Below are 13,049 nucleotides of genomic sequence, written 5' to 3'. Positions count from 1 at the left end.
CTTTCTTTGGTGTGAACACTATATCCCCTTGATAGGGTACTGAGTGTTTGCAGGGAGGAAGCAGTGGGCAGTAGTTAGTGTTTGGTTGCTGGGCTCTTGACAATAGCAAGATAGTGCATGCTACTCCTAGGGGCAGGGCTTGGGAAGTGGTAATGAGCCTCAGGCAGATTTAGGCAGTGTCCAGAGCATTTGACAGTGGTAGTGGAAGTGGCAGGGTATAGGAGTTTCCAGGGGAGTGAGAGCAACAATGCATGGTGTTCAGTTGCAATGCGCTCCTCTCTGGGGCCCTCTGAGGTGACTGGGTCTGCAAGTTGTGCATACTGACGGACCCCTAGTGATGGCGGGTCATGACTACCTCTGGAGTCAGAGATAACTTTGGTGGTTTGCCCTCATTACTTGTAGACCATGCAAGAAGCACCCTGTACTGCTTAGCCCATGAAGGAATTGCCACACAGGCTGCAGGGTCCTGGGAAGTGACAGTGATCAGGTATGTGTGGGCGCTGCCCGGAGTGTTTGGCAGTGGCAGCAGCAGGGTGGGTGTGTTCTCAGGGGAATGAGATCTTCAGTGGATGGTGCTCTGTTGCAGTGCCCTCTTTTTTTTGCCAACCTCTGAGGTGACTGGGGCCACAGGTGTAGCCTGTTCACAGACCCCTAGAGGTGGCGGGCCATGCTCCCCTCTGGTTTCCGAGATGACTGCTTTGTTTCCAGTGCCTGTAGATCACACAAAAGGCACCATGTCCCTGCTTCCCTTAGCTCAAACAAGAGGTGCCCAGCCATCCATAGCCTGCACAAGAGGCAACCTGTCTCCTGTAGCCTGAGCATGGGGACTCTCACCACTTGTAGCCTATGCCAGGGGTGCCCCACCTCTGAGAATGCACATGCATGCATGCATGCACAGGGAAAGAGATTCTTATGGCAGTCCACCCCTCTTCTTTTCGCCTTCCCCGACAATGATGCCTTGCTTCTCCTGCTGGCTCAGACCTCCTTCCCAGTTCCCTCAGCTGCAGAGTTCTGCTGCCTAGCCAATGGTGCATTTCTCCCTAGCCCCTGAGACTGTCTCCACACAGCCAGCTATAGTCCTCTCCCTGCAACTGACCTCTGGAGCCTGAATCTCAACACCCAGTCTCTGCCGAAGAGTTTCAGGCTGTCATGTCCGGGGTGGTGGTGCAGATGATCTCTGCAGCTCTTCCTCTGCTTTGCCCTCTGCAGTCTAGCTGCTGCACTTTTCTCAGTGACTTTGGGGTCCCTCCATCTCAGCTGATCTCCCCATCAGTTAGGTGGCTTCCCAGTGTGTGGGTTCTTTTTCTCTTTCACAGCTTCCTCTCAGAGCACTAGTCCCATCTAGATTCCTTTTCTCTCTCACTCTCTTTTTTTATTTTGTTCTGCCATTTTATGTATAGGGTTTCTTGCCCTTTCTGGAGGTTTAAGTTCCTCTGCCAGCTTTCAGTAGATGCTCTGTGCGAATCATTCTATATGGAGATGTGGTTTTTTTATGTGTTTGTTGGAGTAGGTGAGTGCAGCTTCGTACTCCTCTGCCATCTTGATTCTTCCCCGTGTTTGTATATTTCAATGCTTAAAAGTTTTAGTATGTAAGGACTTTGAGAATATAAAACAAACAAAAAATTCTTAGGAAATATCAGAAGAGTTAGATGGGTTATTAGCTGGATTGAACATCTAGTGAACATAGCTGGTAAGGGAATAGAAAAAGAAAAGAGAAAAGAGAAAATGAAAAGAGAAAAGAGAAAATGAAAAGAGGCAAATATCAAAAGCTAAAACAAACATATGTAAAAGATTTAAATAATTAATAACCCAAAATCAGCAGCAAAGAGGGAATGTGGGAAACATCTAGAAGCAATGCAAGCAATGATATTGGAGACAATAGTTAAATATTGAATGAATACTTCACATAACATGTGATAGAGCATCTTCACTTGATCCAGTGAGTTCTCTTTTCTGAATTATCTGTGTGAGCTGCTTCTAGGAAATGCACACAACTCCAGAAACAGCTCAACAATGAGGCACTTTACTAGCAAATACTCATATGTAGTGAGGGTCAAATGTGTAGTGTTATCGCTAGATTTTATTCATTGAACACTGTGACTAACAACAAAACTGTACTTCATTTATAGTGAAGCCCATGAATGAATAAAAGGGTATAATTCATTATTATAAGTATATGATAATATATTGTGTTTCCATGTGTCGAGTTAGTACAAGTCTATAATTGCAATTCTTAAAGGCAAAAGGCTCTGAGATCCAAATTTCCTTTTTGCCTCAGCACATTGGGGTAGCAAAACCTGGTTAACTTGGGATCATCAATGACTCACTTAAGTTCATTGAGAATTTAAAAACTATTTGTGATGACATATCAAATAAGAGTTTAATATCCAAAGCAGAAGATTTCATACAACTCAACAGCCAAAAAATGAACAATCTTTTTTAAAAAGGGCAGAGGATCTAAACAGACATTTAAAAAAAAAGACTTTCAGGTAGCCAACAGGTACCTGAAAAGATGTTCAAAATCACTAATCATCAGGGAAATACAAATCAAAACCACAGTAAGATAGCACCTCATACCTGTAAGAATGGCTCTTGTAAAAAGACGAGAGAGAACGTGCTGGTGAGGATGTGGGGAAAAGGGAACCTCTGGGGGTGGGAGGAGAAATGTAAGTAACTTGTTACAGCCATTATGGAAAACAATATGAGGTTTCCTTTACAAATTAACAATCAACCTACCGTGTGGTCCTACATTTATATGGATAAATAGATTAAAAATGTGATATGTATGTGAAAATGGGATGTATATCACATATTTAGTTACATGTGAATATATATGTATGTATATATGAATATTAGTCACTCATAAAAAGAAAATCCTGATATTTGTGATAACATGGATGGATCTTGAGGACATTATGCTCAGTGAAATAGAAAGACAAATACTGCATGATCCCCCTTATATGTGGAATCTTAGGAAGAAAAAGCCAAATTCATAGAAACAGAGAGTAGAAGAGTGGTTGACAGTGACGGGGAAATGGGGAAATTTTTGTCAAAGGGTACAAACTCCCAGTTATAAAAGGAATAAGTTCTTGGGATCTAATATTAAGCATGGTGCCTTTAGTTAACTGATGTATACTTGAAAGTTGCAAAGAGAATAGATCTTAAATGTTCTCACCACACGCACACACAAATATAATTAGATGAGGTTATGAAATGAGTTAACTAACCTTATTGAGTTAACTATGTGTATTAAAATCATCACATTGTACAGAAATTTATCAATGTCTTATGGCAATTATATCTCAATAAAGCCAGGGGGAAAACATATCTTCTGAGAAAAAAAAAGCCACTTATAAATATATGAAATTTTTATGTTATATGTTCATATCAAAGGGTGAATTTCACTACTGATAATGTGAGTGTCTTTGATTATGAGCTGCTACCTGGACACCATTGGTTGGTGATAGGGGAAAATTCAATAAAAGCATCACATCAATCTTAAAAAATCCAAATTCGTATATACATTTGTCCTAAGGAGTTTCTAACACAAGTATATGAAATCTATAGAATTAGATGTGCAAGGGATTAGGATGATGTCCATCTGTGGAGAGAAGACATGGGACTTTTAGTTTTCACAGTGTAACCTTAAATACTCTTTGAATTTTACCACGATTCGGAATTACTTTAATAAATGAAAAATGACTCTAGAAAGATAAATTTGGCTATTATCTATTTAAATATTTTCTCTGCTAGTAAACAAAAATCAGTTTGCCTTGTGCTCTCTCTCAAGATTTTTAAGTGCGTAGTACTCTCAACCAAGAGTCCACAGAAAAGGGAGAATACTATGAGCTAGAGTGAATAGGATGGACTGCAAGAAAATTTGGGATCCTGGGTAAGTCTTAAGTATGAGAGGGGTTTAGAGAATGAGAAATACAATGACAAGCAAACCAGAGGGAAGGATGATATAAGGTGAAAATACACACATGGTAAAAATAAGTACATGGTGTTTACTTTGTTCTGGGCTTCTTGCTAATTGTACAGATCTGTTTATTTTTACTTTATACTATCCAAAATACTTTAATTTCTATGTGTAGGCCTTGAAATATTATTCAATGTAGAATTAATAGAACTTTCCTTTAGTCCACATTAGTTTGTCAATTGATTTTATACATCTTGCATGTCAGACAATTGATAAGTCATGAAATAATTGTAGTGTTTTTGCTTCAACTAGATAACTACTTTAATAGGCTTAAAATATAAGATTCTTCATTTCTGCTAGGTGAAAGGTATGACTAGAAATAATTTTGTGATCTTGCTGTATATCTAATTCTTATTTTACATTTTTAGCTGTCAGTTAATTCCTTAAGTAGCCTATTAACATTATTTAACTGTTACATTTTTTTTTAATTCTTTTGGCTATTTTTCACTTATATGGACTCTTCATTCCCAAAATTTTATCTTTAATTACTCAGTTTTCTTAAAAGTTTAAACCAAAACTTATAATAGCATAGCAAATACTTTCATGAAGTATAAAGTCAATAAAAAGTGTCATGAAGTGCCTCTGTTCTATGTTATAGTAAACAAATGTATTTGAAACAAATTAAATTTTAATTGTCTCCAGCTACATTTGTGCATAGGATTTATTAAACATCTTTTTATGTGTAGTGTTAAAATTTTCCAAGTCCAAGTGTGATTTTAACCCTTATTATTACTTCTGTCTTTCCATTAATATTGGTATAATGTAACTTCATTTGGATTTTTCATGAATACAGAAGGATTTTTTCTTCTGGTTTTATTGATATATAATTAACATATATTACTGTATAAGTTTAAGGTATACAGCATAATGATTTGACTTAAATATATCATGAAATGATTACCATAATAAGTTTAGTGAACATCCATCATCATATAAATATAAAAGAAAAAGAAAAGCATATTTTTTTCTTTGTGATAATAAAGAACTCTCAGGATTCACTTTTCTAACAACTTTCATGTATATATATATACACACAGTAGAACAGTGTTAATCTTATTAATCATGTACATTACATTCCTAATATTTATTTGTCTTATAACCGGAACTTTGTACCTTTTGACCACCTTCATCCAATTCCGTCTCTCCCTTGCCCTGTTTCTGGTAACCAAAAATCTGATCTCTTTTTCTATAAGTTTGTTTGTTTGTTTTTTGAAATATAATTGACTTACAGCACTAGATTATTTCCTGGTGCACAACATAGTAATTCTATATTTCTATACAAAATGATCACAATAAATCTACTTTCTATCTGTCACCATACAAAGATATTGTATTATAATTGACTGTAACTGGTTATGTCAGTATAGTAGTCCATGTAACTCAATTTGCTATATATGAATGTCTTATATATATATATATATTTTGTGTGTTTACTTTTTCATTGCTTTTTGGTTTCAAATAAAATTCTAATGTAGACATTATTTAAAAAGTTTAATAAATACTATTTGATCATGATACATTTACATATTATTTTAATACCATTTTCATTTCAAAGAGAAAAGCCATAAAACTGTTTAATTCCAGCTGTAAGCACTAGCCAATTTCTTCATTCTGTATAGGACCTGTAGATGGATAGTCATACAAATCAGTTGTTATTGGTTTGTTATCTTCACATATTACCCATCATCCCTTTCTTTCTCCAATGGTAAGAGTGTACTACTTATGAAAAGACTACTAAGTTTTTTTCTAATACTTTAAACATACCACATTATTTTACACAGACTATTCAAGGGATAGCATGTTTTGTAAAATGATTGGGAGGCTCACATTTTGCTAAATTACCTGGATCCACTTATATTTTATACTTTGTATTATTAAACTTTTTAGTAATAAATTTATATTATGATTTTAAAAGACTAAAACAGCAAAAAAGAATATAATGTGATTTATCACATATTAAGGTAAATGTTGGGAGCTGCTTTAATTTATCTCATTTGCATCTACTATATATAAGTAGTCATATTAGTAACTTATATTTTATAGATTTGTGTACTTATTTTATTTATATTATTCAATATGAATAAAATATAAATTATAAAAAATTATCTAGATAACTAAATAAATATGGGTAACCTGGCAAGAATTTTATCTTATCCATAGAAAATAAATTCTAATATTAAAGAAAATTTGTTGGTTTCTTCCTACATACATGTAAAGCTTTTTGATTCTTATAAATTATATATATATATATATATATATATATGTATGTATGTATAAATTTTCACATGTGCCTGTGAATATTATGCAGTTGTAACATCAGTATAGACTTTCCAAATTCACTGGAGTAAATTTCTCTCCAGTGAAATTTCTCTACAATAAATGTGTAGAGACCTATTACTGACTAGCTGTGTTTGGCAGAAGTTATCATTGACCTGATCTTAACACATGAATTGTGAAGCCAGTTTGTGTATTCTAGTGAGCAATATCTTCGCCTCAAGCCTGACTGGAACGTCAGTATGGGATCCAAATAAATGAACATAGATTCTGGTGGACTTTGCTATCCCTTTCTTTCCTTGTTTTTTTTTTGTTTGTTTGTTTATTTCTTTGCTTGTTTGTTTGGCTTTTTTCATTCAAATTCAGGCAGATTCTAGTTTCTTCATTCCTTCATCCTTCTAATTGAATCTTCGGTTTTACATTTATTTCAGTTTCCAAAAACCATTGTTCATAGTGATCCTAGATAGGTTTGTAAATATTCCTTAATTTAGAATTAAAAGAATTTGGACTTTGAATTCAGAGAAAAAAATGCCAGATTAATTATTTATAACTATTTTTAGCATTTGATTGCCATATTAAATTTTTATGTCTTTGAAGTAAGGACAAAGTATAGTCTAAACCAGGCATAGTCTATTATTTTATTCTTTTCCTATATTTCTTTATTCATACTAATTTTATGCATTCCGTGTTTAGATTTTTAAATGTGAAATATCTGAATAATTTCTATAACTATTTTCTTATAGCTAGATCTTACAAGATCAGTGTAGTTATTCACAGTCACAAACAGAAATATTTCCCTAGTATAATTCATCTTATTTTATTTTCAATATTTTAGAAATTGAAGATTCTCCAATAAAATGAGTTTATTTTTTATAGAAAAATTTTATTGTTTCATTGAAATATAATTTATATGCTATGAAGTTTGCAATTTTAAATTGTACAAGTTGATTTTTTTAGTATATTCACAGTGTCATATCAATTACCACTTATTCCAGAATATTTTCATCACCCCAACAAGAAACTCTGTACCCCTTAGCACTCTTCATTCCTCTCTTCTTCAAGCCCCTGGCAATCTTTACTTTCTTTTTTCACTATGGATTTGCCTATTCTGGACATTTTATGTACATAGAATCGTACGATATACTACTTTTGTGTCTGGCTCCTTGCTGGTAGGTTTATCCCTTTCATCACTTTAAGTATATCTTGCCACCCTCTTCTGACCTACAGAGTTTCTGCTGAAAATTCAGCCGATAACCTTATGGGGGTTCTCTTGTATGTTATTTGTTGCATTTCCTTTGTTGCTTTTAATATTTTCTTTTTGTCTTTAATTTTTATCAGTTTGACTAATATGTGTCTCATTATGTTTCTCCTTGGGAGAAATCCTGTATGGGATTCTTTGTGCTTCCTAGACTTGAGCATTTCCTTTCCCACATTAGGGAAGTTTTTGGCTATTATCTATTCAAATATTTTCTCAGGCTCTTTCTTTTCTCCTTCTGGGACCTCTATAATATGAATGTTGGTGCATTTAATATTGTCCCAGGGGTCTGTTAACATTGTTCTAATTTCTCTTCACTCTTTTTTCTTTATTCTCTTCAGTAGCAGGGATTTCCACCAATCTGTCTTCCCACTCACTCATACTTCTGCCTCATTTATTCTGCTATTGATTCCTTCTAGTGTATTTTTTATTTCAAGTTATTATATTGTTCATCTCTTGTTTTTTAAATCCTCTCTTTGTTGAATATTTCTTCTATCTACTTGGTCTGTGCCGCCATTCTTTTTCTAAGATCTTGGATCATTACTCTTAATTCTTTTTTAGACAAGTTTGCCTATCTTTATTGCACTTAATTGTTCTTTTGGGGTTCTTTTTGTTCCTCTATTTAGAACATATTTCTCTGCTGTCTCATTTTGTCTAACTTCTTGTGTTTGTGGTCTCCATTCCATAGGCTGTAGGATTATAGTTCCACTTGCTTCTGCTGTCTACCCCCTTGTGTGTGAGTCTGAGCTTGTGCAGGCTTCCAGGTGGGAGGGATTAGTGGCTACCCACTGGTGGGGGGAGTGCAGCTAGGACTTGTCCCATTGGTGGACAGGACCATGCCAAGGGGCATCTTTAGAGGCAACAAGGAGCTCAGGACTACTTTAGGCAGCTGGTCTGATGAGGGGTGGAGCTGTGTTCCCACCCAGTTGGTTGTTTGGCCTGAAGCGTCCCAGCACTGGAGCCTCTAGGCTGTTAGATGGAGCCAAAATGGTGGCCTGGAGGATTCAAGTAAATTATTATTTTCTAGGCCTCTGCCACCAGTGTCCTTGCCCTCACAGTGAGTCACAACTGACCTCCAACTCCCAAGAGATCTTCCAAGATCCATGGGTAGGTCTGGTGAAGGCTCCTATGGAGTCACTCCTTGCCCTGGGTCCCAGTGCACATGAGACCTCATGTGCAGCCTCCAAGAGTGGAGTCTGTTTTCCCCAGTTCTTCTGAGCTCGTGCACTTGAGCCTCACTGGCTCTCAAAGTCAAATACTGTTGGAACTCCTTCTCCCGATGCCAGACCCCCAGGCTGGTGACCCTGACATGGGGCTCAGAATTCTCACTCCTATGGGAGAACCTCTGCAATGTAATTATTTTCCAGTTGGCTTGCCTACCTGATGGGTATGAAAATTCATTATATCATGAAAGTGCCTCCCCCCAACCCATGATATTGTTTCTTCTTTATCTTTGGGTGTGGAATATGTTTTCGGTAAGCTCCAGTCTTTTTTGTTGATGGTTATTCAACAGTTAGTTTTGATTTTAGTGTTTTTGTGAGAGGAGGTGAATTCAAGTCCTTCTCTTTTGCCATCTTCTCTCTTCTGGCTCATTTGACTTAGTATAATGTTTTCAGGTTTCATCCATCTTATAGGATGTGTCAGAATTTCATTCCTTTGTATGGCCAAATAATATTCCCTTGTATGAATGGCACTACATTTTGTGTATCTATTTATCAATTTATGATAGTTTATGCTTTTTGAATCAGTTATTATTCTACAGTGACAAGAAGCCTAAAATTATTATTTGGTACAGAGCAGTCTTTGATGTATGTTTTAGACATTAAAAACTTGTGTTTTTTAAAAAAAATTTTGGTATGTTTGCTTAGCAGTTGTAATGGATGTAAGCTTACCTTTCAAGACTCTAAATGTTCTTAATTTCAAAACACGTCTGACTCCCAAAAGTTTTGGATGAAAGTGTTGTGTGTACTTTCTGAAAATTAAGAAAAAAGGAAAATTTAGTAAGGAGAATATTTAATGTATTCTTTTTTCTAGGTAAACATTCCCTAGACCCTGCCTTCTTTACTTCTCTAAATAAAGGTCACCCTTATTGACAGTAATTTTAAAAGTAGCTGCTTCTTTACATCTGTGAATAGCTTACTATAAATCTATTAAAGAAGTTAAGGAAGTGTACTTTAATCATCTATATATTAGCTTTTCCAGCTGCTGGCCTGAAAGCTCCTTGAAAACTAAAACTATCATTAATCTCTCTCTCACTCTTTTTTTTTTTTTTTTTCCTGCAATGGCTGGCAAGGAGTTTCTCCTTATCTGTTGCTGGAGGAATAATGAATGAATAAGTAGAGTCAATAAATATCACTTTTTTCCTATTCTTTGGAACAGTGTTTCTCAACATTTTAAATAGGCAAATGTTAAAATTTTCCAGAAGGATGTCATTGTTTTTTGAGTTACAAAAATGTTGGACTCTATATTGTTGAAAATTGGATCACAACTGGGAGTTTCCATTGGGGTGCAGCAGAAATGAATCTAACTAGTATCCATGAGGATGCAGATTCAATGCCTGGCCTGGCTCAGTGGGTTAAAGGATCCATCGTTGCCATGAGGGGTGGTGTAGGTCACAGATGTAGCTCAGACCCCACATTACTGTGATTGTGGTGTAGGCCACAGCTGTAGCTCTGATTTGACCCTGACTCAAGAATTTCCATATGCCACATGTGCAGCCCTAAAAGCAAAAAAAGAAAAAAAAAATTAGATAACAACACAAAGCTTATGAAGTAAGATTGCAGGTCAGGGAGAATTGATTGGACCTCTATCATGGACTTTCAGAGAAATAGCATTTCTAAATATGATAAATTGCAAAGTCAAATATTTAAAAAAAACTTTGTAGTGTAAATATCCGTTAGACCTATAAGTTAGCTTTAAAATCAGCTAATTTTAATTTCTAAATAAGGGAAATTTTTGAATGTGATCAACACCATATTCTTTCTAATACTGAGGTTTGCCAACTCCTACTCTAGATGGTTAAATCTTCTGGTTGGGAAAATCTGCTGTAGTAACACATTCTTAAACTTCTCCAATACCAGTTCTATCATGCCATTCCAAAGTGATTTGAGCTTATGCCTGGTGATAAAAGATGTTCAATTTGTTACCAGAAGCTTCTGTGTGATCCCAATAATGTTGCTTCTTTGTCCCACTTCACAACTCATAGAAGTACATATAAGAAAACTGCTACACTGCCTGCTGTGAAACTAATTGTCCTTTGTTCAGGTGATGTAGTGTGGTATAATGGAAAGAAAAACTGGGAAACTTGGATACCACTCTCTAGCTAGTTCTACCACTGCTCAAAGTGGTCAAGTTTCTCAAACCTCTGGAGCACCATTTTTCCTCCTATTAATCTGGAAGAAGTATTAAGAGGCTATACTGTAGTCATAGATTTGAAATCACTGGGTAAATTTAAAAGTGTAACAAACACTGCCGTTGTGGTGGTGTTTGCACTTTATTGTGTACTCTAACATAATGATTTCTTGCAGATTCCCTATATGTGCTGTTATATTCCTCTTGAAGATTAGGTATAGACTAAGAATTACACATAAACTTTCTTAAGACATTTTGCCTCCATACTCTCACACTTTTGAGCTGCTTTTATCTCCTTACTGTACAGATGTACCAGGTTCATTACTAATAGCACTATGAACTTTTAAAATTATGTTCCATATATTCATTCTTATTCCTTCATGAGGTCAGAGACTTTGTCTCATCTGTGCTGTATCTTCTGTACCTAATATATTTGGGTCTTATAAATAGTCTCTGAGTGAATCCCATATGTTTACTTGACTTTTATTATCAAAAGGAATGTGGAAATCATCTTATAAACAATATGTATTTAAATATATAAAATAGGATTACAATGTAGATCTACCATAAGTAACTTTACTCAGATGTAGTTCAATCTACAGATCCTTCAGAATACATGAACCCTGATTTTTCAAATATGGGAGAATTTTTGACTAGTATCAGGGGACACACAGTCTGTATCTGCCAATTGCAAAATTAACAGGATTAAAAAAAAAAAAACAAATGCAGGGTTTATTTGGTCTTTTGAAGAAATCCTTCCTCTGCATTTTTAAATTATAACAAAAAGTACAGTGGAGTTTTTAAAGTCTATTTTGGTTAAATTTCTTTTGTTTACTATAAGAAAAACAGAGTGTGCCAAGCTTATTTTAAAAGAGCATTTTTCTAGAAGATAATAAAGTATCATGAAATTGACAGGTGGAAAGAAAAGGAACAAGGGTAGATCTGGGGATTTCAGCTTTCTCTAGAGTAGAATCATTGATGGGGTTGCCACTCATGTGTCCAGATTTCCTTAATGAGATCTTGTTCTTAATGAGATCTTGTTAAGAATCTCAAAAATGTCCTTAAATATGCATCCAAAGAAATATAAAATAACTGGCTATCTGTTCAAAATTGGTAAATTCATCCTTATTTCCTTTTTAACAGGACCAAGGAAATAAATACCAGAAACCAAGAGCACAGAGTATTTTCCTTCATCAATCCATAGACTCTTCTCTAGTTTAATCAAACACAAAAGAATGACCACCTTGGCAAATGGCCACAGAGGATGTCAACAATTTTTTGGAGGTAAGCAATGAAATTCTTGTGCTATGAGTTTTCAATTACCAAGTACATGGTGACAAGTAGAATTATGTTTTAATGAAAAATAAGTGTTCTTTAATATAGCGGTTTATATAAGTACAGCTATTGTCCCCTTCCTTTTTTTTTTTTCTTTGAGCACTATTGCATGTGAAAAATTACATTAAGCCATTTTGCACTTACCTCGAGTACTGTATAAGACTGAATTATATCCCTAAATACAAAATAAAAATTTAAATAGCTGAAATTCAGTACCCATGCTTGAAAACAGGGCTGTTGGCATTTATCTTGGATGCACAAATCATATAACTATAAATACTAAATAGTTTGGAAGTTAAAGTTATCTTCTGTTTATTTTAAAATTATCCATACCATATATGAATTTTTTTTCATTTAATTCCTGCACTTTTTTGGCCTCAAACATTTTCAAGCAATTGTTCTAAAGGGCTCCAAAATCCTTGAGATGTCATCCTTTACATCCCTATCAGCTTTATTTTTTGTGAGGTTCCTGCATCACAAGATGCCATTGAACTTTTAGTTATTTTTACAGGAGCTCTTAATACTCCTGGAAAAATAGCTGGCCAAGGATTGTGGACCACGGTGCCATCTTCAATATGAAAATTAATTATATTACCCTTTAGAGGAAGTTTGGTTGAAAAGAAATTGAAAACTGCATTATAACAAAAATAATATAAGGAATTTGCCTTCTCTGCTTTCATAAACAGTATTTAAGTGGGTGAATATAAAATGAAATAAAAGTAAACTTATGAAAACATAAGTAGAATGCAAGAAAATTGATTTTTTTCCAACATTTTATATGAACAAAGAAACTGTAGATATGTCAGAATTTTTAATTTAGTGTTAATTCAACCCATAGGCCTAAGGTCATCCAGC

At 34.9% G+C, this 13,049-nt stretch overlaps 1 protein-coding gene across 47 annotated transcripts in view; it reads left to right on the top strand.

Annotated features, from left to right (window-relative positions):
• The window catches only part of MBD5 (methyl-CpG binding domain protein 5), a 438,228-nt gene that overhangs the window by 171,550 nt on the left and 253,629 nt on the right, over positions 1-13,049 (top strand). For 46 of the 47 annotated variants that reach the window (XM_084998691.1, XM_084998684.1, XM_084998699.1 and 43 more), the window contains one exon: positions 12,003-12,143. The gene's annotated coding sequence lies outside the window, so the exon portion shown is untranslated. Of the gene's footprint in view, positions 1-402; positions 488-12,002; positions 12,144-13,049 lie in introns of all 47 variants that reach the window. The other variant, XM_084998673.1, reaches the window with a different exon arrangement.

The sequence above is a fragment of the Sus scrofa genome, chromosome 15, assembly GCF_054392235.1.
Source record: "Sus scrofa isolate SSC_HxYL_T2T_F1_AM1 chromosome 15, Sscrofa_HxYL_maternal_Yorkshire_Landrace_v2.0, whole genome shotgun sequence".
Classification (NCBI taxonomy): domain Eukaryota; kingdom Metazoa; phylum Chordata; class Mammalia; order Artiodactyla; family Suidae; genus Sus; species Sus scrofa.
This window is presented reverse-complemented; position numbering and strand designations above follow the sequence as displayed.